At 45.7% G+C, this 25000-nt stretch overlaps 1 protein-coding gene across 2 annotated transcripts in view; it reads right to left on the bottom strand.

Moving 5' to 3' along the window:
• ches1 (checkpoint suppressor 1) overlaps positions 1-6237 on the bottom strand; it is a 57794-nt gene extending 51557 nt beyond the window's left edge. The window contains exon 1 of one of the 2 annotated variants that reach the window (XM_046332265.1): positions 6026-6237. The gene's annotated coding sequence lies outside the window, so the exon portion shown is untranslated. Of the gene's footprint in view, positions 1-5106; positions 5733-6025 lie in introns of those variants that run through there. The other variant, XM_046332266.1, reaches the window with a different exon arrangement.
• Positions 6238-25000: the final 18763 nt, after the last annotated feature.

The following is a 25000-nucleotide window of genomic DNA, read 5'->3' as shown; positions in this document are numbered from 1 at the left end:
ATAATAACAACTGCTTTATTCCCATATAATAACAACTACTGCATTACCGTAAAATAACAACTACTGCATTACCATATAATAACAACTACATTACCGTATAATAACAACTACTGCATTACCATATAATAACAACTACTGTATTCCCATATAATAACAACTGCTTTACATTTACATTTACATTTAGGTCATTTAGCAGACGCTCTTATCCAGAGCGACTTACAAATTACCATATAATAACAACTACAACATTACTGTATAATAACAACTACTGCATTACCATATAATAACACCTACTACATTACCATATAATAACTACTGCATTACCATACAATAACTACTGCACTACCATATAATAACTACTGCATTACCATATAATAACAACTACTACATTACCATATAATAACAACTACTACATTACCATATAATAACTACTGCATTGCCATACAATAACTAATGCATTACCGTATAATAACTACTGCATTACCGTATAATAACTACTGAATTACCGTATAATAACTGCTTCATTACCATACAACAACTACTCCATTACCATATAATAACTACTGCATTACCATATAATAACAACTACTACATTACCATATACTAACTACTGCATTACCGTATAATAACACCTACTGCATTACCATATAATAACTACTGCATTATCATATAATAACTGCTGCATTGCCATGTAATAACTACTGCATTACCATATAATAACAACTACTACATTACCATATACTAACTACTGCATTACCGTATAATAACACCTACTGCATTACCATATAATAACTACCGCATTACCGTATAATAACTGCTGCATTACCATATAATAACTACTGCATTACCATGTAATAACTACTACATTACCGTATAATAACTTCTGCATTACCATATACTAACTACTGCATTACCATGTAATAACTACGGCATTACCGTATAATAACTGCTGCATTACCATATAATAACTACTGCATTACCATATAATAACTACTGCATTACCGTATAATAACTGCTGCATTACCATATAATAACTACTGCATTGCCCTATAATGACTACTGCATTAGCATATAATAACAACTGCTGCATTACCATATAATAACAACCACTGTATTACCATATAAAGAAAAGCTTTATTTAACCAGGTAGGCCAGTTAAGAACAAGTTCTCATTTACAACTGTGGCCAAGATAAAGCAAAGCAGTGTGACAAAAACAACAACACAGAGTTACACATAAACAAACATACAGTCAATAACACAATAGGAAAATCTATGTACATCGTGTGCAAATGTAGAAGAGTAGGGAGGTAAGGCAATAAATAGGCCATAGAGGCGAAACAATTACAATTTAGCATTAACACTAGAGTGATAGATGTGCAGATGATGATGTGCAATTAGAGATACTGGGGTGCAAAAGGAGCAAGAGGATAAATAACAATATGGGGATGAGGTAGTTTGGTGTGCTATTTACAGATGGGCTGTGTACAGGTACAGTGATAGGTAAGCTACTCTGACAGCTGGAGCTTAAAGTTAGTGAGGGAGATACAAGACTCCAGCTTCAGTGATTTCTGCCATATGTTCCAGTCAACGGCAGCAGAGAACTGGAAGGAAAGGCTATAGGATATAGGATATAATAACAACCAGATGTATTACTATATAATAACAACCATATAAAGGTGTTTTCCTCCATTGTTAGTAAACAATGTGTTTGTTTACAAACAATGTATAGCTTCAAAAAATGATCTCATGGACACTGTCAATCGTTGTATCCATAGCGCCATTTACGAATTTGAGTGATATTACATTTCTCCTGCCCCAAACCCTCATCTTTGTATCCAAACCAAGTGGCTGGGCTGTTATATAAATGAAGTGCCGGGGCCAAATCCCCGATTGTGTGACAAATGCATTTGATAACAGTGTCTGCCATAGAGGGAAGCCGCAAAGGAGGTAAACACATTAGATACATCTGATTGGCCCTGAGGTAGTTTTAAAAAACACTCTGGCTCCTCCCCTCTCGCTAGCTACCATGACTTTGTATGGCTGCTTCTAACTATGACATCACTGTAGCTAGCCAGAGAGGAGAGGACCAGAGGGACTGACGTCACCCCTCCTTCTCATTCAATGTCAATTACGTAACTATGGTGGGAGCCATGCCGATGGTGCATATGGCAATGGCAACCCTCACGTGTGGGACACAATAAAACAGACATGACATCACTGCAGAGAGAGCGAGGGAGAGAGAAGGACAGAGTGAGAAGCGAGAGAGAGAAGGACAGAGAGAGCGAGAGCGAGAGAGCGCGCGAGAGAGAGAGAGAGAGAGAGAGAGAGAGAGAGAGAGAGAGAGAGAGAGAGAGAGAGAGAGAGAGAGAGAGAGAGAGAGAGAGAGAGAGAGAGAGAGAGAGAGAGAGAGAGCAAGTCCATGCTATGGGGATAACGTCATGGGGGTTTTGGGGGATGTGCCACAAGGTCCATCTAAAAGAACAGAACAGCCAAATGACGCCAGCCAGGACATTATGCAACCCAAATAACAGTCAACAGACTAGGAGGTTTGGCACGAAAGTAGAAGGGCCAGCCTGTCACATCAAATGATGCCCAATCATTCACCCACTTATAGATGTGTGGGCTATTCCAAATTGGATGCCCCTGGCCTACAGTGGTGTGTGTGTTTGGTCTGTCTGTCCAGACAGCGATATGAGAGACTACTCTTGGGTGTGTGTGTTGCTTGATGAGTGATCGAGGCAAATAACACACGCACACACACACACAGAAAAAACACAACACACACTTCCCCTCGGCACGGCCCTCCCCGCATAAGCAAACTCTCCTGTCGACAGGAAATCCTTCCACCCACGTCCCTGCCTCGCTTAGCAACCAGCGTCATGCTATACCTCCGCCGACACACACACCACACACACAATCATGCACAGTCACACACAGAACAACACATACACGCAGACACAGAAACCCACACATGTGCACTCACACGGACAAGTCAGAATTGGAAATGTAACATCTTATCTGACAAAAACACAAGACAGAGCCCTCTCCACACGAGCAGTGGCATTCCTGGTCCGACACACTCCTTAAACTCACTCACTCACACACACACCAGAATCATCCCTTCAAATCTGTCGGCAACCTCAGCTAGAAATGAGAACATCTTTCAAAATATAAAACCTTTTTTTTCATCCCCGCTCTATTTTTACCCGAGCTTTATAAGGACTGAGTTAGTTAGCAAGAGGACACACTCACACACACACTGTTCACACACACACACACACACGCTGGGCGCTCTCTTACTGACGTGAGTGGAGCTAATTGAGCCAGGCTCGCTGTGCTGTGGACAATGACTCCATTCGGGCACAGCAGGGTGGCTATTGAAGAGTCAATGACAATTATAACCTGGGGGGGGGCACAAAGACCATCGTTCTTCTTTCCACTAATATGCTGTAGTTCTACTATACGGCTTTAGACTGCATTAACACAGCACTAAACGCACACGCCGCTTAGCTGAGGAAAGAGAAGTAGGGAGGAGGGTATATGTGAATTAGCTCAAAGAGAGAAATGACGGTCTTTGTTACTGCTGACCTGTGTGTCAAATGAAAGTGGTTATTGACCCATTGGGTTTAGGATGGATGGTATCTATAACATTGACTGGCCTTCACTCTCACATCCAGACTACACAGGACTGGACATGTCTATTTTGACTAGGCCAGACCAATGCTGGATACCAATAAAGAGGATCAATAGCTGTAGCCCAGCACTAGTTGTCTTTGGTAAGCAATTGATCAAGCACATGTTTTATCTGGGATAAATGAAGGCTCATTTCAATTAAATATGACATGGAAATCGGACTTTTGCATCAGGCATTTATTGACGTTGGTGGGGGGTCCGGGGAAGCGTCAGTTGCAGTGTGTTTGGAGTCCAGACACAGTGAGAGCTCCGACATAGGGGGTCTCTTCATTGAGACTATCAGGGCGATATTGGGCTGAGATCCTAAATGAACACAGCCAATGGGGATCATTATCTGAATGAACGATGCCATACGGTGGGGCGGGTGAATTATGAATGAACTTCACTAGATCACGACAGGTTCTCTCGCTCTCTCTCTCTGTTCCCTCCGTCTCGCTCTTGCTGTCCTCTCACTCGCTCTCTTTCTATCCCTTGCACTCGCTCCTGTCCCCCCACTCTCTCTCTCTCTCGCTCATCAATATGTAAAAATAGCAGAGCCAATCACCCACACAGACCACAGACACGGAGAGACAGAGACAGAGATTGACACTCTGTCTAACAAGTGAACATTCCCTGCACTGCCGTGGATACACATTTACACACAGACAGAGATGTAAACACACTCGCACTCGAACAAACACACAGATTACGGACAGGCGAACAAACCCACGGAAAGTCACACACAGGATTCTACCGCCATACGATAATACAAAACAAATACTTTTGCACGTGTAAATAAAGAGATGCTGATGAACAGATGAAACACATGCAATACTGACAGACATGCTTGTTCACTCTTATCAAACACAGTGGCCCTGATATGCTGGCGAATACACAAACTCCACGGTTAGGGAGTCCATTTATTGTAAATATATTCAGAGAGAGAGAGAGACAGAGAGAGAGAGAGGGGGAGAGAGGGAGAGAGAGAGAGAGATAGAGAGAGAGAGGGGGGAGAGGGAGAGAGAGAGCGAGAGAAGGGGAGAGGGAGAGAGAGGGGGAGAGAGGGAGAGAGAGGGAGAGAGAGAGAGAGAGAGAGAGAGAGAGAGAGAGAGAGAGAGAGAGGGAGAGAGAGAGAGAGAGAGAGAGAGGGAGAGAGGGGGAGAGAGGGAGAGAGAGAGAGAGAGGGGGAGAGAGAGAGAGGGAGACGGAGAGAGAGAGAGGGAGACGGAGAGGGAAAGAGGGAGAGAGAGATGTGGTGTGTGTCTGTATGTATGTGTGTGTGTGTGTGTGTGTGTGTGTGTGTGTGTGTGTGTGTGTGTGTGTGTGTGTGTGTGTGTGTGTGTGTGTGTGTGTGTGTGTGTGTGTGTGTGTGTGTGTGTGTGTGTGTGTGTGTGTGTGTGTGTGTGTGTGTAACGTGATGTGATAGTGCTCACCCTGTGCCACGCGCTCTTTCCACTGTTGCTGTGCGTCTGATCAGATCTGCCTCTCTCAGCCTATTTGCCGCCTGTCACACTCGCACGTACAGTACCCAGCCCCTTATCCCCATACAAGAGTCCCTTCTTAATCTAAGCTATGACATACAGCTCAATTCATCCCCATGTATTACAAGACTTTACCCAAAGCTGACTAAAACATCACTCTTCTCTCTCTATCCATGGACACAGTGTACAGTATACCAACAACCCTAAACCACCGAGCTCAGCTGATTAAAACCTCCCCATCGCTATCTCTCTCTCTCTCTCTCTCTCTCTCTCTCTCTCTCTCTCTCTCTCTCTCTCTCTCTCTCTCTCTCTCTCTCTCTCTCTCTCAATTTACTCTCTCTTTCTCTCTCTCAATTTTTGATTTATCTCTCCTTCTAACATGAGTGGATGGGGTCCCCCTGTTCCGTTAAAAGTGTACACTCCTCTGGACCCCTTCCCTCCAGTCGATGACTGTCAACACTCACTTAGACTTTCCCCTTTACTCTCCCTTCAAAACAAACACATAACTATCCCTCGCTCTGTCTCACTGAAAAACACACTGTCTCTCTACTTAGAAGTGCAGAAGCAGCACATGTCAACACTTAACCTCCTTTGGTTGCTAAAGTCGACACACACACACACACACACACACACACACACACACACACACACACACACACACACACACACACACACACACACACACACATACATACATACATACATACATACATACATACATACATACATACATACATACATACATACATACATACATACATACATACATACATACATACATACATACATACATACATACATACATACATACACACCCCCTCCCCCCATCACCACCACCACAGACAGCGATTGAAAAGAGCCATAAAGTCACCTTAGAATCCTTCTGTTGTCCAGACGAGCCCCTTCCTTTCCTCCTCTCCGATAGCTCTACCTCTCCTCTCCTAGTCTGCAATGTCAGTTCCCTCCACTGAGCCTGAGCCCCTCCATTTCCGCCCCAGCTCTGCGTTTCTGGCACTGAGCAACACAGGCGACTGACTGCGTTCCTGTAGTCTCTCTCTCTCTCTCTCTCTCTCTCTCTCTCTCTCTCTCTCTCTCTCTCTCTCTCTCTCTCTCTCTCTCTCTCTCTCTCTCTCTCTCTCTCTCTCTCTCTCTCTCTCTCTCTCTTTTGTGTGTTCCACAGCTCAGCCAGTTAGCCAGCCTGGCCCACCAACAGGAGTCCCGGTCTTCTCCAGGGTCCTAGTGCTAGTGGTGTTCTCTGAAAGAATGCCATTGTCTCTGAACAGAGCTCTTCCTCCCTCAGAGCGTCAGCAGGTTACCAGGGCAACGAGGGCCTGCCTAGAGGGAGCTGATCAGATCATGCTGTTCAGAGGCTCCAGCTGACTGGCTGACTGACTGACTGACTGGCTGGCTGACTGACCGGCTGACTGAAGGACTTCCTCAACACAGGAAACACTCAACTAAAGAAAGAAGCATTGAGCCTTTGTCAATTATACATTCTTAATTCAAGTTACTATATATATATGTACACAGTACCAGTCAAAAGTTTGGACACACCTACTCATTCAAGGGTTTTTCTGTATTTCTTCCTATTTTCTACATTGTAGAATAATAGTGAAGACATCAAAACTATGAAATAACATATGGAATCTTATAGTAACCAAAAAAGTGTTAAACAAATCAAAATATATTTCAATTTAACATTCCTCAAAACCACCCTTTGCCTTAATGACAGCTTTCCACGCTCCTGGCATTCTCTCAACCAGCGTCACGAGGTTGTCAATTGGAATGCAATTCATTTAACAGGTGTGCCTTGTTAAAAGTCAATTTGTGGAAATTCTTTCCTTCTTAATCGGTTTGAGCCAATCACTTGTGTTGTGACAAGGTAGGGTTGGTAAACAGAAGATGCCCGATTTGGTAAAAGACTGAATCCATATTATGGCAAGAACAGTTCAGATAAGCTCAGAGAAACGACATTCCATCATCACTTTAAGACATGAAGGTCAGTCAATCCAGGAAAATGTTTCTTCAAGTACAGTCGCAAAAACCATCAAGCGCTATGGTGAAACTGTCTCTCATGAGGACCGCTACAGGAAAGGAAGACCCAGAGTTACCTCTGCTGCCGAGGATAACTCCATTAGACTTCATTAGAGTTACCAGCCTCAGAAATTGCAGCCCAAATAATTGCTTCACAGAGTTCAAGTAACAGACACATCTCAACTGTTCAGAGGAGACGTGTGAATCAGGCCTCCATGGTTGAATTCCTGCAAAGAAACCACTACTAAAGGACACCAATAAGAAGAAGAGACTTGCTTGGGCTAAGAAATTCAAGCAATGGACATTAGACCGGTGGAAATCTGTCCTTTGGTCTGATGAGTACAAATTTTGGATTTTTGGTTCCAACCGCCATGTCTTTGTGAGACGCAGAGTAGGGGAACAGATGATCTCCGCATGTGTAGTTCTCACCGTGAAGCATGGAGGAGGAGGTGGGATGGTGTGGGGGTGCTTTGCTGGTGACACTATCAGTGATGTATTTAGAATTCAAGGCACACTTAACCAGCATGGCTACCACAGCATTCTGCAGCGATATGCCATCCCATTTGGTTTGTGCTTAGTGGGACTGTAAATTGTTTTCAACAGGGCAATGACCCAACACACCTCCAGGATGTGTAAGGGCTATTTGACCAAGAAGGACAGTGATGGAGTGCATCATCAGATGACCAACATCAGAATCAACCAGCCTCAAGCCAATTGAGATTATTATTATATATTTTTAATTTAACCTTTATTTAACTAGGCAAGTCATTTAAGAACAAATTCTTATTTACAATGACGGCCTACACTGGCCAAACCCTAATCCAGACGAAGCTGGGCCAATTGTGTGCCACCCTATGGGACTCCCAATAATGGCCGGTTGTGATACAGCTTGGAATCCAACCAGGGTCTGTAGGGTTGGTCTGTAGTGACCCTGGTAGTGACCCTGTAGAGACGCCTCTAGCACTGAGATGCAGTGCATTAGACTGCTGTGCCACTCGGGAGATGGTTTAGGATAAGTTGGACAGCAGAATGAAGGAAAAGCAGTCAACAAGTGCTCAGCATATGTGGGAACTCCTTCAAGACTATTGGAAAAGCAATCCAGGTGAAGCTGGTTGAGAGAATGCCAAGAGTGTGCAAAGCTGTCATCAAGATAAAGGGTGGCTATTTTGATGAATCTCAAAATATAAAATGTATCTTGACATGTTTCACACTTTTTGGTTACTACATGATTCCATGTGTGTTATTTCATGTCTTCGCTATTATTCAACAACGTAGAAAATTATACAAATAAAGAGAAACCCTTGAATGACTAGGTGTGTCCAAACTTGACTGGTACTATATAATTTAGTTTATGTCTATTCTATCATAATAAATTGTTTAACATAAAATAATACATGTATTTATATATATACATATACATGTATTTTCCGGACTCTTGACACTGCTCCCTCTGTTATTTCTTATTTTCTTTCTTTTTTATTTTGGGGGATTTGCGTGTATTGTTTTGTATTGCTAGGTATTACTGCACTGTTGGAGCAAGGAACATAAGCATGGAAGGCTTAGACATGCAAATCCCAAGAAAAAAAAGAAAGGAATTACACATATTTTGCGATAACATCTACAAGATGTCAGCAAACGGTTTAAATACACTCAACGCTATATAGCACATACTTTCTGACATAAACATGAATCACAAGATAGTGACATTGTCATCTAGGCTAGGAATAAGCTCAAATGTAAATTTTTGGGCAACCCTTTACATTTAGTCTCCCTTATACCTGTGTAATTACTGTGGTAACAACACTATACTAATAAATGTGGACTTACATTTCAATTCAATTCAAAGGGAAACATGTTTCATTGCCAAAGGCAACAAAAGTGAGAAGAAACAAGAAACAACACAAAACATTTTTATTTTTAAAGTTACAGTAACACTTCGAACACACCGACAGCGTCACTGCATTTTGGTAGAGCAGAATTACATTCATTTCCAATGAAACACTGCGTTTGCCTTGCAGAATTGCGTTGCAGAGGCAGTTGCAGTGCGTTCGGTATGGTGCTCATCAAAGAAATGCATATGCCTCAAACTGTACATATCCCGATCCGTACAATTTTGCGCAAGGACACGGTCAATGTGTTTGAAGTGTAAACATTGCATTCATAAAGGTTTCAAAAGGATAAAGACGTTTAAATGTTATATTACCAGCTACAGTGTTTTTAATCATATACAGTGCCTTGCGAAAGTATTCGGCCCCCTTGAACTTTGCGACCTTTTGCCACATTTCAGGCTTCAAGCATAACGATATAAAACTGTATTTTTTTGTGAAGAATCAACAACAAGTGGGACACAATCATGAAGTGGAACGACATTTATTGGATATTTCAAACCTTTTTAACAAATCAAAAACTGAAAAATTGGGCGTGCAAAATTATTCAGCCCCTTTACTTTCAGTGCAGCAAACTCTCTCCAGAAGTTCAGTGAGGATCTCTGAATGATCCAATGTTGACCTAAATGACTAATGATGATAAATACAATCCACCTGTGTGTAATCAAGTCTCCATATAAATGCACCTGCACTGTGATAGTCTCAGAGGTCCGTTAAAAGCACAGAGAGCATCATGAAGAACAATGAACACACCAGGCAGGTCCGAGATACTGTTGTGAAGAAGTTTAAAGCCGGATTTGGACACAAAAAGATTTCCCAAGCTTTAAACATCCCAAGGAGCACTGTGCAAGCGATAATATTGAAATGGAAGGAGTATCAGACCACTGCAAATCTACCAAGACCTGGCCGTCCCGCTAAACCTTTAGCTCATACAAGGAGAAGACTGATCAGAGATGTAGCCAAGAGGCCCATGATCACTCTGGATGAACTGCAGAGATCTACAGCTGAGGTGGGAGACTCTGTCCATAGGACAACAATCAGTCGTATATTGCACAAATCTGGCCTTTATGGAAGAGTGGCAAGAAGAAAGCAATTTCTTAAAGATATCCATAAAAAGTGTTGTTTAAAGTTTGCCACAAGCCACCTGGGAGACACACCAAACATGTGGAAGAAGGTGCTCTGGTCAGATGAAACCAAATGAAAGATGAAAATTGAACTTTTTGGCAACAATGCAAAACGTTATGTTTGGCGTAAAAGCAACACAGCTCATCACCCTGAACACACCATCCCCACTGTCAAACATGGTGGTGGCAGCATCATGGTTTGGGCCTGCTTTTCTTCAGCAGGGATAGGGAAGATGGTTAAAATTGATGGGAAGATGGATGGAGCCAAATACAGGACCATTCTGGAAGATGATGGAGTCTGCAAAAGACCTGAGACTGGGACGGAGATTTGTCTTCCAACAAGACAATGATCCAAAACATAAAGCAAAATCTACAATGGAATGGTTCAAAAATAAACATATCCAGGTGTTAGAATGGCCATGTCAAAGTCCAGACCTGAATCCAATCAAGAATCTGTGGAAATAACTGAAAACTGCTGTTCACAAATGCTCTCCATCAAACCTTACTGAGCTCGAGCTGTTTTGCAAGGAGGAATGGGGAAAAAATTCAGTCTCTCAATGTGCAAAACTGATAGAGACATACCCCAAGCGACTTACAGCTGTAATCGCAGCAAAAGGTGGCTGTCACGCCTTGGTCTTATTATTTTGTGTTTTCTTTAATTATTTGTTCAGGCCAGGGTGTGACATGGGGTTATTGTATTGTCGTATTGGAGTTTTTGTAGGCATTGGGATTGTGGTTGATTAGGGGTGTGACTAGTATAGGCTTGGCTGCCTGAGGCGGTTCTCAATCAGAGTCAGGTGATTCTTGTTGTCTCTGATGGGGAACCGTATTTAGGTAGCCTGGGTTCCCAGTGTATTTCGTGGGTGATTGTTCCTGTCTCTGTGTAGTTTCACCAGATCGGCTGTAATTAGGTTTCACGTTCCGTTTGTTGTTTTTGTATTTGTATAGTTATTTCATGTGTCACTTTTTTAATTAAAGTCATGAGTAACCACCACGCTGCATTTCGGTCCGACTCTCTTTCTACAAATGAAGAACGCCGTTACAGAATCACCTACCACACACGGACCGAGTGGCGTGGTTACAGGCAGCGACAGCAGGAGCAGAAAAAGGAGGATGAATTATTCGGAGAATGGACATGGGAAGACGTGTTGGATGGCAAATGTTGTTACACTTTGGAGGAGATACTGGCCGGAAGAGATCACCTCCCATGGGAACAGGTGGAGGCACTAAGGAGAGCAGAGGCAGCCGGAGATAGGAGCCGACGATACGAGGGAACACGGTTGGCAAGGAAGCCCGAAAAGCAGCCCAAAAAAAATATTGGGGGGGGGGGGGGCTTAAAGGGGGTATGGCTATGCCAGGTAGGGGACCTGCGCAAACTCCCTGTGCTTACCGGGGGGCTAGAGAGATCGGGCAGGCACTGTGTTATGCTATGGAGCGCACTGTGTTTCCAGTGCGGGTGCATAGCCCGGTGCGGTTCATACCAGCCCTTCGTATTGGCCGGGCTAGAGTGGGCATCGAGCCAGGTAAGGTTGAGCAGGCTCGGTGCTCAAGAGCTCCAGTGCGCCTGCACGGTCCGGTCTATCCAGAGCCAACTCTCCTTGTTTATCATGAGGAGCCAAGGAGGAGACGAGAACCAGAGCCGGTGTTAGAGGTGAGCGAAGCAGAGACTGTGAAGGAGTTAATGGGGAAAGTGGAGGAGAGAGTAATGAGGGAGTTGCTAGTATGGTGCTATAGGTACGATATTCGTCCGACGGAGCGTGTCTGGGATTTAATGGCACCTGGGTCAGCGCTCCATACTCGTCCTGAGGTGCGTGTTAGTCGGCTGGTGAAAAATGTGCCAGCCTCACGCACCAGGCCTCCTGTGTACCTACCTAGCCTTGCACGTCCTGTGCTAGTCCTGCTCTCAGGCTCTCCAGTACACCTTCACGGTCCAGTCCATCCTGTGCCACCTTCACACACCAGTCCTCCGGTAGCAGCTCCCCGCACCAGGCTTCCTGTGCGTGTCCTCGATCCTGTAGCACCAGTTCCAGCACCACGCACCAGGCCGTCAGTGCGCCTCGCCTGTTCAGCACAGCCAGAGCCTTCCTTCCCTCCTGCGCTGTCGGAGTCTCCCGCCTGTTCAGCGCTATCAGAGCCTTCCTCCTCTACAGCGCTGCCGGAGCCTCCTGCCTGTTCGGAGCAGCCTGAGCTGTCAGTCTGCATGAAGCAGCCAGAGCTGCCAGTCTGCAAGGAGCTGCCAGTCTGCAAGGAGCTGCCAGTCTGCAAGGTGCTGCCAGCCTGCATGGAGCAGTCAGAGCTGTCAGCCTGCATGGAGCAGTCAGAGCTGTCAGCCTGCATGGAGCAGTCAGAGCTGTCAGTCTGTATGAAGCAGCCAGAGCTGTCAGTCTGCATGAAGCAGCCAGAGCTGCCAGTCTGCAAGGAGCTGCTAGTCTGCAAGGAGCTGCCAGTCTGCAAGGTGCTGCCAGCCTGCATGGAGCAGTCAGAGCTGTCAGCCTGAATGGAGCAGTCAGAGCTGTCAGCCTGCATGGAGCTGTCAGAGCTGTCAGTCATTTACATTTACATTACATTTAAGTCATTTAGCAGACTCTCTTATCCAGAGCGACTTACAAATTGGTGCAATCACCTTATGACATCCAGTGGAACAGCCACTTTACAATACTGCATCTAAATCTTTTGAGGGGGGGGGGTGAGAAGGATTACTTTATCCTATCCTAGGTATTCCTTAAAGAGGTGGGGTTTCAGGTGTCTCCGGAAGGTGGTGATTGACTCCGCTGTCCTGGCGTCGTGAGGGAGTTTGTTCCACCATTGGGGGGCCAGAGCAGCGAACAGTTTTGACTGGGCTGAGCGGGAACTGTACTTCCTCAGTGGTAGGGAGGCGAGCAGGCCAGAGGTGGATGAACGCAGTGCCCTTGTTTGGGTGTAGGGCCTGATCAGAGCCTGGAGGTACTGAGGTGCCGTTCTCCTCACAGCTCCGTAGGCAAGCACCATGGTCTTGTAGCGGATGCGAGCTTCAACTGGAAGCCAGTGGAGAGAGCGGAGGAGCGGGGTGACGTGAGAGAACTTGGGAAGGTTGAACACCAGACGGGCTGCGGCGTTCTGGATGAGTTGTAGGGGTTTAATGGCACAGGCAGGGAGCCCAGCCAACAGCGAGTTGCAGTAATCCAGACGGGAGATGACAAGTGCCTGGATTAGGACCTGCGCCGCTTCCTGTGTGAGGCAGGGTCGTACTCTGCGGATGTTGTAGAGCATGAACCTACAGGAACGGGCCACCGCCTTGATGTTAGTTGAGAACGACAGGGTGTTGTCCAGGATCACGCCAAGGTTCTTAGCGCTCTGGGAGGAGGACACAATGGAGTTGTCAACCGTGATGGCGAGATCATGGAACGGGCAGTCCTTCCCTGGGAGGAAGAGCAGCTCCGTCTTGCCGAGGTTCAGCTTGAGGTGGTGATCCATCATCCACACTGATATGTCTGCCAGACATGCAGAGATGCGATTCGCCACCTGGTCATCAGAAGGGGGAAAGGAGAAGATTAATTGTGTGTCGTCTGCATAGCAATGATAGGAGAGACCATGTGAGGTTATGACAGAGCCAAGTGACTTGGTGTATAGCGAGAATAGGAGAGGGCCTAGAACAGAGCCCTGGGGGACACCAGTGGTGAGAGCGCGTGGTGAGGAGACAGATTCTCGCGACTCCACCTGGTAGGAGCGACCTGTCAGGTAGGACGCAATCGAAGCGTGGGCCGCGCCGGAGATGCCCAACTCGGAGAGGGTGGAGAGGAGGATCTGATGGTTCACAGTATCGTAGGCAGCCGATAGGTCTAGAAGGATGAGAGCAGAGGAGAAAGAGTTAGCTTTAGCAGTGCGGAGCGCCTCCGTGATACAGAGAAGAGCAGTCTCAGTTGAATGACTAGTCTTGAAACCTGACTGATTTGGATCAAGAAGGTCATTCTGAGAGAGATAGCGGGAGAGCTGGCCAAGGACGGCACGTTCAAGAGTTTTGGAGAGAAAAGAAAGAAGGGATACTGGTCTGTAGTTGTTGACATCGGAGGGATCGAGTGTAGGTTTTTTCAGAAGGGATGCAACTCTCGCTCTCTTGAAGACGGAAGGGACGTAGCCAGCGGTCAGGGATGAGTTGATGAGCGAGGTGAGGTAAGGGAGAAGGTCTCCGGAAATGGTCTGGAGAAGAGAGGAGGGGATAGGGTCAAGCGGGCAGGTTGTTGGGCGGCCGGCCGTCACAAGACGCGAGATTTCATCTGGAGAGAGAGGGGAGAAAGAGGTCAGAGCACAGGGTAGGGCAGTGTGAGCAGGACCAGCGGTGTCGTTTGACTTAGCAAACGAGGATCGGATGTCGTCGACCTTCTTTTCAAAATGGTTGACGAAGTCATCTGCAGAGAGGGAGGAGGGGGGAGGGGGAGGATTCAGGAGGGAGGAGAAGGTGGCAAAGAGCTTCCTAGGGTTAGAGGCAGATGCTTGGAATTTAGAGTGGTAGAAAGTGGCTTTAGCAGCAGAGACAGAGGAGGAAAATGTAGAGAGGAGGGAGTGAAAGGATGCCAGGTCCGCAGGGAGGCGAGTTTTCCTCCATTTCCGCTCGGCTGCCCGGAGCAGCCAGAGCTGTCAGTCTGCATGAAGCAGCCAGAGAGGTCAGTCTGTAAGAAGCAGCCAGAGCTGTCAGTCTGCAAGGAGCTGTCAGTCTGCATGGAGCAGCCAGAGCTGTCAGTCTGCATAGAGCAGCTAGATCCGCCAGTCAGCCATGATCTTCTAGATCTACCAGTCAACCAGTCTCTTCCAGATCTGCCAGTCAACCAGAATCTTCCAGATCCGCCAGCCAGCCAGGATCTACCGGAGCCAGCTACCTACCTGAGCTTCATCTCAGTACTGGGCTTCGTCTCAGTACTGGGCTTCCTCTCAGTACTGGGCTTTCTCTCAGTACTGGGCTTCCCCTCAGTCTCGAGCTGCCCCTCAGTCCCGAGCTGCCCCTCAGTCCCGAGCTGCCCCTCAGTCCCGAGCTGCCTCAGTCCCGAGCTGCCCCTCAGTCACGAGCTGCTCCTCAGTTCAGTGGGGTTCTGGGTGAGGACTACTAGGCCATGGTCGGCGGCGAGGGTGGATTATCCCAGGACGCGAAGGGGAGGAACTAGGACATTAATGGAGTGGGGTCCACGTCCCGAGCCGGAACCGCCACCACGGACAGACGCTCACCCGGACCCTCCCTATGGTTCTGAGGTGCGTCCGGGAGTCCGCACCTTAGGGGGGGGGGGGGGGGGGGGGGTTCTGTCATGCCTTGGTCTTAGTATTTTGTGTTTTCTTTAATTATTTGTTCAGGCCAGGGTGTGACATGGGTTTATTGTATTGTCGTATTGGAGTTTTTGTAGGCATTGGGATTGTGGTTGATTAGGGGTGTGTCTAGTATAGGCTTGGCTGCCTGAGGCGGTTCTCAATCAGAGTCAGGTGATTCTTGTTGTCTCTGATGGGGAACCGTATTTAGGTAGCCTGGGTTCACTGTGTATTTCGTGGGTGATTGTTCCTGTCTCTGTGTAGTTTCACCAGATAGGCTTTAATTAGGTTTCACGTTCCGTTTGTTGTTTTTGTATTTGTATAGTTATTTCATGTGTCACTTTTTTCATTAAAGTCATGAGTAACCACCACGCTGCATTTCGATCCGGCTCTCTTTCTACAAACGAAGAACGCCGTTACAGTGGCGCTACAAAGTATTAACTTAAGGGGGCTGAATAATTTTGCACGCCCAATTTTTCAGTTTTTGATTTGTTAAAAAAGGTTGAAATATCCAATAAATGTCGTTTCACTTCATGATTGTGTCCCACTTGTTGTTGATTCTTCACAAAAAAATACAGTTTTATATCTATATGTTTGAAGCCTGAAATGTGGCAAAAGTTCGCAAAGTTCAAGGGGGCCGAATACTTTCGCAAGGCACTGTAAATATTGGTTGTATTCTCTCTCTCTCTCTGCCCCCCTCTCTCCCCCTCACTCTCTCTCTCAATTGAATTGAAGTGGCTTTATTGGCATGGGAAACATATGTTGACATTGCCAAAGCAAGTGAAATAAATAGTAAACAAAAGTGAAATAAACAATAAAAGGTTAACAGTAAACAGTCACAAAAGAATAAAGACATTTCAAATGTCATATTATGTCCATATAGTGTCTTTCTCTGATTAGAAGGCAGCGTGTGTTTTCTGCAGACCCAGAGGGCTGTGTTACGTCCTAGTGACAGTCAGGATCTTATACATGTCTGCAGAGTTTACTGCTGTTTTATCTGCTCTAGGAGCCAAACATCTCTCTCTCTCTCTCTCTCTCTCTCTCTCTCTCTCTCTCTCTCTCTCTCTCTCTCTCTCTCTCTCTCTCTCTCTCTCTCTCTCTCTCTCTCTCTCTCTCTCTCTCTCACTCACTCACTCACTCACTCACTCACTCACTCACTCACTCACTCACTCACTCACTCACTCACTCACTCACTCACTCCTCCACCACCTCATCCTCCTTCTTCTCTATCCCCTGCTCCTCCACCTCCTTTCCTTCCTCCCCCTGTTCATCAGCAAATGGAGGTGCATGCTGACAGAGCAGAAGAGGATGGAGGAAGGAGGCTGAGTGTGTGATGTAACTGGATAGTGGTAGCCATGTCTAACTGGTACAGTATGCTCAGTAGGTAATATATGGGGAGAAGAGTGCTGGTCCTCACATACACTACTGTACCACTATACACACACTACTGTACCAGTATACACACACTACTGTACCAGTATACACACACTACTGTACCAGTATACATACACTACTGTACCAGTATACACACACTACTGTACCAGTATACATACACTACTGTACCAGTAAGTCGCTCTGGATAAGAGCGTCTGCTAAATGACTTAAATGTAAATGTAAATGTATACACACACTACTGTACCAGTATACATTCACTACTGTACCAGTATACATACACTACTGTACCAGTATACATACACTACTGTACCAGTATACATACACTACTGTACCAGTATACATTCACTACTGTACCAGTATACATACACTACTGTACCAGTATACATACACTACTGTACCAGTATACATTCACTACTGTACCAGTATACATACACTACTGTACCAGTATACATACACTACTGTACCAGTATACATTCACTACTGTACCAGTATACACACACTACAGTACCAGTATACACACACTACTGTACCAGTATACACACACTACAGTACCAGTATACACACACTACTGTACCAGTATACATACATACACTACTGTACCAGTATACACACACTACAGTACCAGTTTACATACATACACTACTGTACCACTATACACACACTACTGTACCAGTATACACACACTACTGTACCAGTATACACACACTACAGTACCAGTATACACACACTACTGTACCAGTATACACACACTACTGTACCAGTATACACACACTACTGTACCAGTATACACACACTACTGTACCAGTATACACACACTACAGTACCAGTATACACACACTACTGTACCAGTATACACACACTACTGTACCAGTATACATACACTACTGTACCAGTATACATACACTACTGTACCAGTATACACACACTACTGTACCAGTATACACACACTACTGTACCAGTATACATACACTACTGTACCAGTATACATACACTACTGTACCAGTAAACATACACTACAGTACCAGTATACACACACTACTGTACCAGTATACACACACTACTGTACCAGTATACACACACTACTGTACCAGTATACACACAATACTGTATAGTCAGTGTGTTTTTCCTTGAAGGAGTCAAGTTGACACACACACACACACACACACACACACACACACACACACACACACACACACACACACACACACACACACACACACACACACACACACACACACACACACACACACACACACACACACACACACACACACACACACACAGGTCTGTGAGTTAGCCATCCATGATCCTTAACTCCTTAAATGGAGCTGCCACTCCGTCCAGCCTACCCATGAGCCTCGGCCAGAGGGGGCGGGCGAGCAATCACATGTTTGACAGGAAACAGACGGCGGGCCAAGCTGTCAATCAAACAACAGACCATTTACTCATTTTCTGTGTTTTTTTTTTTTGTCTTCACATTTTTTAAACACATACACACACAAGCACACACAGAAGTCTGGACGGCTACTGTTGAACCTGTAGATGCTTCTTATTACAGCTTGACAGTAGGATGGATGAGTGGTGTTTAAATCATCCTCTACCTCCTAACCTGCAATTAGTGAAACATACATTCATGGGAAATAGTCTGTTTCTCCCTGACTTCCCTGGCTGGAAGGCTCCCCTTTCTCTCCCCCCCCCCCCCCCCCCCAAATTCAGAGCTGACTTCTGGGTATGGATCGATAGTAATCCCGGGCTGCAGGAGCTGTTTATTTTGGAAAGTGTGTGAGCCTGAGGCCCAGCGGGTGATAGAGTCCACTTCTCACACCCAGACACAGCTATAAACCTGTGGGCGAGAGCGCTGGCCACACACAGACAAGTGTTCGCCAACACACAAACATGCATGCGCATGCGCGTATACAAACACATGCACACTCAAGTAATTTCAATTCAAAGGGCTTTATTGGCATTGGAAACATATCTTTACATTGCCACAGCAAGTGAAATAGATAATGATCAAAAGTGGAATGAACTGCCCAAAGTAAACAGTAAACATTCCACTTACAAAAGTTCCAAAGGAATAGAGACATTTCTAATGTCATATTATGGCTATATATATATACAGTGTTGTAACCATATGCAAATAGTTCAAGTACATACTCTCTCTCCAGTCTTTGCCTGTCTGTGTGTCCAGGGCCAGAGAGAGAGACACACAGCCGGGTCTCTACTCTACTTGACACGACTGTGGGAAGCATTGGAGTCAACATGGTCCAGCATCCCTGTGGAACGCTTTCAACACCTTGTAGAGTCCATGCCCCGACGACTTAAAGCTTTCCTAATGTTTTGTACACTCAGCATTCCACAGGGATGCTGGACCATGTTGACTTCATTGCTTCCCACAGTCGTGTCAAGTTGGCTGGATGTCCTTTGGGTGGTGGACCATTCTTGATAGACACGGGAAACTTGAGTATTAAAAACCCAGCAGCGTTGCAGTTCTTGACACACTCAAACCTGTGCTTCTGGGCCGCTCTACCATGCTCCATTCAAAGGCTCTCTTCTCAATTGTCTCAAGGCTTAAAAATCATTATTTAACCTGTCTCCTCCACTTCATCCACTCTGATTCAAGTGGATTTAACAAGTGACATTAATGAGGGATCATAGCGCACACCTGGATTCACCTGGTCAGTCTATGTCATGGAAAGAGCAGGTGCTCCTAATGTTTTCTACACTCAGTATATATATATATATATATATACCATGATGTATAGTGCCCTGCCCTCTCCCAGTGTCGGTGACGTGGTGCTCAGGATAGAGTGTGAAGGGCAGTACACCTCCAGAGAAATAGAACACAGCCTCTACATCTCTTTCTCTCTACTCTTGTCCCTCCCATTCCTCTCTTCCCTCCCTCTGTCCTCAATGACTCATCCCACCCAGTGAGAGACAAATGGAGAGAGAGAGAGAGAGAGAGAGAGAGAGAGAGAGAGAGAGAGAGAGAGAGAGAGAGAGAGAGAGAGAGAGAGAGAGAGAGAGAGAGAGAGAGAGAGAGAGAGAGAGAGAGCGCAGGAAAGAGAGAGAGCAGGAAAGAGAGAAAGCAAAAAGGAGAGGAAGATAAACTGAAAAATAATGATGTACTATGGAAAGACAAAGATGAAATCATATTCAATATTTCCTGTTTATTGCCGACCTTAACATTGAGATTCCATTTTCGGAATGTGAAAAAGCGATTCCTCCATTATCCTCTTGTTCTTTCCCTCTCTCTCTCTCTTGCACACCATTTATTAGAATGACTCAAATGTATGAGATATTTCCACTTGGTTCAAACACACCGAACAAATGTAGGTATTTATCATGATAGACATTATGAGCCATGCATACTCTCCTTTACCTAATGACCTTACCTAATCTCTCATCTGTAATCTCTTTGCCTCAACTCCTGTGTCTCATGGTGGTAGCAGAGCTACCCACAGAGAAGTACATCTCCTTTAGATCTTGAACATTAAACTCCACAGCAGGTAGCAGTGGAGGCCAGTCTAAACCAGGAGGAGAGGCCTTGGTGGGGGTCAGGTATTACAGCATGAGTCCCTGGGTGTGTTCCTCCTGCCTGGTGGTCTTTACAGTATGTAGGTTTGTAAAGCTACCATAAATTTACCAAAGTTACGAGAATCCTTCAGGAATTCTGGTAATTAACAGAAAATCTATGGCAATCAATCGTAACTTCTCTAATTTATATTTGAATATTATATCGGTGTACATATTATCCATGAGTTTCTAGTGGACAGACCATATGGTACAAGAGAAAATATCCAAATGAATTAAAAAAGCCTCCAATCAACAATGGCATTAAAACATTTACAACAAATAAATATTAACACAGTTAAAAATATTATAAAGGATATTTCATGCTGAAACCATCAAATGAATCATTTTCATTTGATTTATTTAACCTTTATTTAACTAGGCACCAATGATATTCACTTAGTTGATGGTTTATATTTAGGAGAATACTTACAGCTTTGTCATATTTTTTTTATTATTTTAAAATCTTCTTTTTGAATTATTCAATACATTTGACATGTGATAAGTGTAACGGTTGAGGAGCAGATCGGGACTGAGGGGCAGCTCGGGACTGAGGCAGCTCGGGACTGAGGGGAAGCTCGGGACTGAGGGGAAGCTCAGGAGTGAAATGAAGCTCAGGAGTGAAAGGAAGCTCAGGAGTGAAAGAAAGCTCAAGAGTGAGAGGAAGTTCAGGCAGGTTGATGAATCTACCAGATCCTGGCTGACTGGCGGATCCTGGCTGACTGGCGCATCCTGGCTGACTGGCAGATCCTGGTTGACTGGCAGTTCTGGCAGATCCCGGCTGACTGGCAGATCTGGAAGAGTCTGGCTGACTGGCAGATCTGGAAGAGTCTGGCTGACTGGCAGATCTGGAAGAATCTGGCTGACTGGCAGATCTGGAAGATCTGGCTGCTCCATGCTGACTGGCGGCTCTGACTGCTCCACGCTGACTGGCGGCTCTGGCTGCTCCATGTAGGCTGACAGCTCTGGCGGCTTCTTACAGACTAGCAGCTCTGGCGACTCCATGCAGACTGGCAGCTCCTTGCAGACTGGCAGCTCCATGCAGACTGGCAGCTCCTTGCAGACTGGCAGCTCTTTGAAGACTGGCAGCTCCTTGCAGACTGGCAGCTCCTTGCAGACTGGCAGCTCCTTGCAGACTGACAGCTCCTTGCAGACTGACAGCTCTGACTGCTCCATGCAGACTGACAGCTCTGACTGCTCCATGCAGGCTGGCAGATCTAGCTGCTCCATGCAGACTGACAGCTCTGGCTGCTCCATGTAGACTGACAGCTCTGACTGCTCCATGCAGGCTGGCAGCTCTGGCAGCTCCATGCATACTGACAGCTCTGACTGCTCCATGCAGGCTGGCAGCTCTGACTGCTCCATGCAGGCTGGCAGCTCTGGCTGCTCCATGCAGACTGACAGCTCTGGCTGCTCCGAACAGACAGGAGACTCCGGTAGCGCAGGAGAGGAGAAAGGCTCCGACAGCGCTGGAGAGGCGGGAGACTCCGGTAGCGCAGGAGCGGAGAAAGGCTCTGATAGCGCTGAACAGGCGGGAGGCTCCGGCAGCGCAGGAGAGGCGAGGCGCACTGTAGGCCTGATGCGTGGTACTGGCACTGGTGGTACTGGGCCGAGGACACGCACAGGAAGCCTGATGCGGGGAGCTGCTACCGGAGGGCTGGTGTGTGGAGGTGGCACAGGATGGGCTAGACCATGAAGGCGTACTGGAGATCTTGAGAGCAGTGTTGGCACAGGACGTGCAAGGCTAGGGATGTGCACAGGAGGCCTGGTGCGTGAGACTGGCACCAACTTCACCAGCCGACTAACACGCACCTCAGGACGAGTATGGAGCACTGACCCAGGTGCCATCAAATCCCTGACACGTTCCGTCGGGCGAATTCCATGCAAAAAGCACCAACACAGCAACTCCCTCATTTCTCTCTCCTCCAATTTCCCCATTAACTCCTTCACAGTCTCTGCTTCGTTCACCTCCAACACCGGCTCTGGTCTCCTCCTTGGCTCCTCACGATAAACTGCCACTCTCTCCCTGAGCCCCCCCCCCAAGACATTTTTGGGGCTAACTCTCATGCTTCCTTGCCAACCGTGTTCCCTCATATCGCCGGCTCTGCTCTCCTCGCTGCCTCCACGTGTTCCACCTTTGGGTGGCTACACTCCACAGGTTTAGCCCAGGGTCCTCTCCTGTCGAGGATTTCCTCCCATGTTCAGAAACCCTTATTTCGCATCTCCTCTTTGGGCTGCTCCTGCCTGTTGACACGCTACTTGGTCCATTTAGGGTGGGTGATTCTGTAACGGTTTTCTAATGGTGAAGGAGAGTCGGACCAAACTGCAGCGTGTAGATTGCGATCCATGTTTAATCAAATAAACGTAACACGAATCAATAAAAAAACACTACAAAACAATAAACGAAATGAAAACCGAAAACAGCCTATACTTGTGTCAACTAACACAGCACAAGGACATCAAGACACTCAGGACAATCACCCACCACACAACCAAAGAATATGGCTGCCTAAATATGGTTCCCAATCAGAGACAATGATAAACACCTGCCTCTGATTGAGAACTACTTCAGACAGTCATAGACTTACCTAGAACACCTAAACTACAATCCCACTACATACACACTACATACAAAAACCCATGTCACACCCTGGCCTGACCAAATAAATTAAGATAAACACAAAATACTTCGACCAGGGCGTGACAATAAGGACATGCAGAGGATCAGAGATTAATACAGACACCTGTGATAATCTGAAGTACCCAAAAGGGCCACTCGATGTCCTATGACAGATTACATAAAATCCTTGAAAGATACCAGCATCCTGGTAGTTTACTGGTGAACTAAGAAAGTTTCCAGCAATATACCCTCCATTTGCAACTTTATCTGTAAGTCCTGCTCAGCAGATTTTATTAACACTTTTTTGGTTACTACCTGAGTCCATATGTGTTATTTCATAGTTTTGATGTCTTCACTATTATTTTACAATGTAGAAAATAGTAAAAATAACTACATAAATAAAAACTTTAATGAGTAGGTGAAAAAGTATTTGCCCACTTTCGGATTTTCTCTATTTGTGCACATTTTTGATACTGAATGTTATCAGATCTTCAACCAAAACCTAATATTAGACAAAGGAAACCTTAGTTTACAAATAACTACACAAATTGATACATATTTTATATATTTAATTAATAAAGTTATGCAACACCCAATTCCCCTGTGTGAAAAAGTAATTTCCCCATAACACTCACTAACTGGTTGTGCCACCTTTAGATGCAATGACTCCAACCAAACACTTCCTGTAGTTGTTGATCAGTCTCACATCAATGTGGAGGAATTTGGGCCCATTCATGCATGTAGAACTGCTTTAACTCAGCAACATTTGTGGGTTTTCAAGCATGAACTGCTCATTTCAATTCCTGCCACAACATCTCAATTGGGATTAGCTCTGGACTTTGACTAGGCCTGAAATTCTCCTTTTCTGATACAGAGGAGAATTCATGGTTTCTTTTATTAAGGCAAGTCGTCCAAACCATCGCACTACCACTACCATGCTTGACCATTGGTATGAGGTTCTTACTGTGGAATGCAGTGTTTGGTTTTGATGTGAGCCATGACAAGCCCTTTTAAAGCATTTCCTGACTACAGATGTGAGTGCTACAGGGCAATAGTCATTTATACATGTTACCTTGGCATTCTTGGGCACAGGGACTACGGTGGTCTGCTTGAAACATGTAGGTATTACAGACTGGGTCAGGGAGAGGTTGAAAATGTCAGTGAAGACACTTGCCGGCTGTTCAGTGCATGCTCTGAGTACGCGTCCTGGTAATCCGTCTCGCACTGCAGACTTGTGAATGCTGACCCGTTTAAAGGTCTTACCCATATCAACTAATGGAGAGCATGATCACACAGAACAGCTGGTGCCTTCATACATGGTTCAGTGTTGCTTGCCTTAAAGAGAGCATAGAAGGCATTTGGCTAGTCTGGTAAATTCACCTCACTGGGCAGGTCGCAGCTGGTCCTCCCTTTGTAATCCGTGATAAATTTACCACATCCAATGAGAGTCATAGCCGGCGTAGTAGGATTCGATCTTAGTCCTGTATTGATGCTTTGCCTGTTTGATGGCTAGTCGGAGGTCGTAGCAGAATTTCTTATAAGCTTCCAGATTAGTGTATCGCTCCTTGAAAGCTGCAGCTCTAGCCTTTAGCTCAGTGCGGATGTTACCAATAATTCATGGCTACTGGTTTGGAAAGGTACGTACGGTCACTGTGGGGACGACGTTCACTTATTAATGAAGCCTGTGACTGATGTAGTAAACTCCTTAATACCATCGGATGAGAACGGAACATATTCCAGCCTGTGCTAGCATAACAGTCCTGTAGCATGAATCAGGAGGATAGAGTTATGGTCAGATTTGTCAAATGGAGGGCGAGGGAAGATTTGTATGCGTTTCTATGTATGGAGTAAAGGTAATCTGGAGTTTTTTCATCATGTGACATGCTGGTAGAAATGAGGTAAGACAGATTTCGGCTTCCCTGCATCCCTGCCACCAGGATTGC

Source organism: Oncorhynchus gorbuscha, unplaced genomic scaffold, assembly GCF_021184085.1.
Source record: "Oncorhynchus gorbuscha isolate QuinsamMale2020 ecotype Even-year unplaced genomic scaffold, OgorEven_v1.0 Un_scaffold_12:::fragment_2:::debris, whole genome shotgun sequence".
Classification (NCBI taxonomy): domain Eukaryota; kingdom Metazoa; phylum Chordata; class Actinopteri; order Salmoniformes; family Salmonidae; genus Oncorhynchus; species Oncorhynchus gorbuscha.
This window is presented reverse-complemented; position numbering and strand designations above follow the sequence as displayed.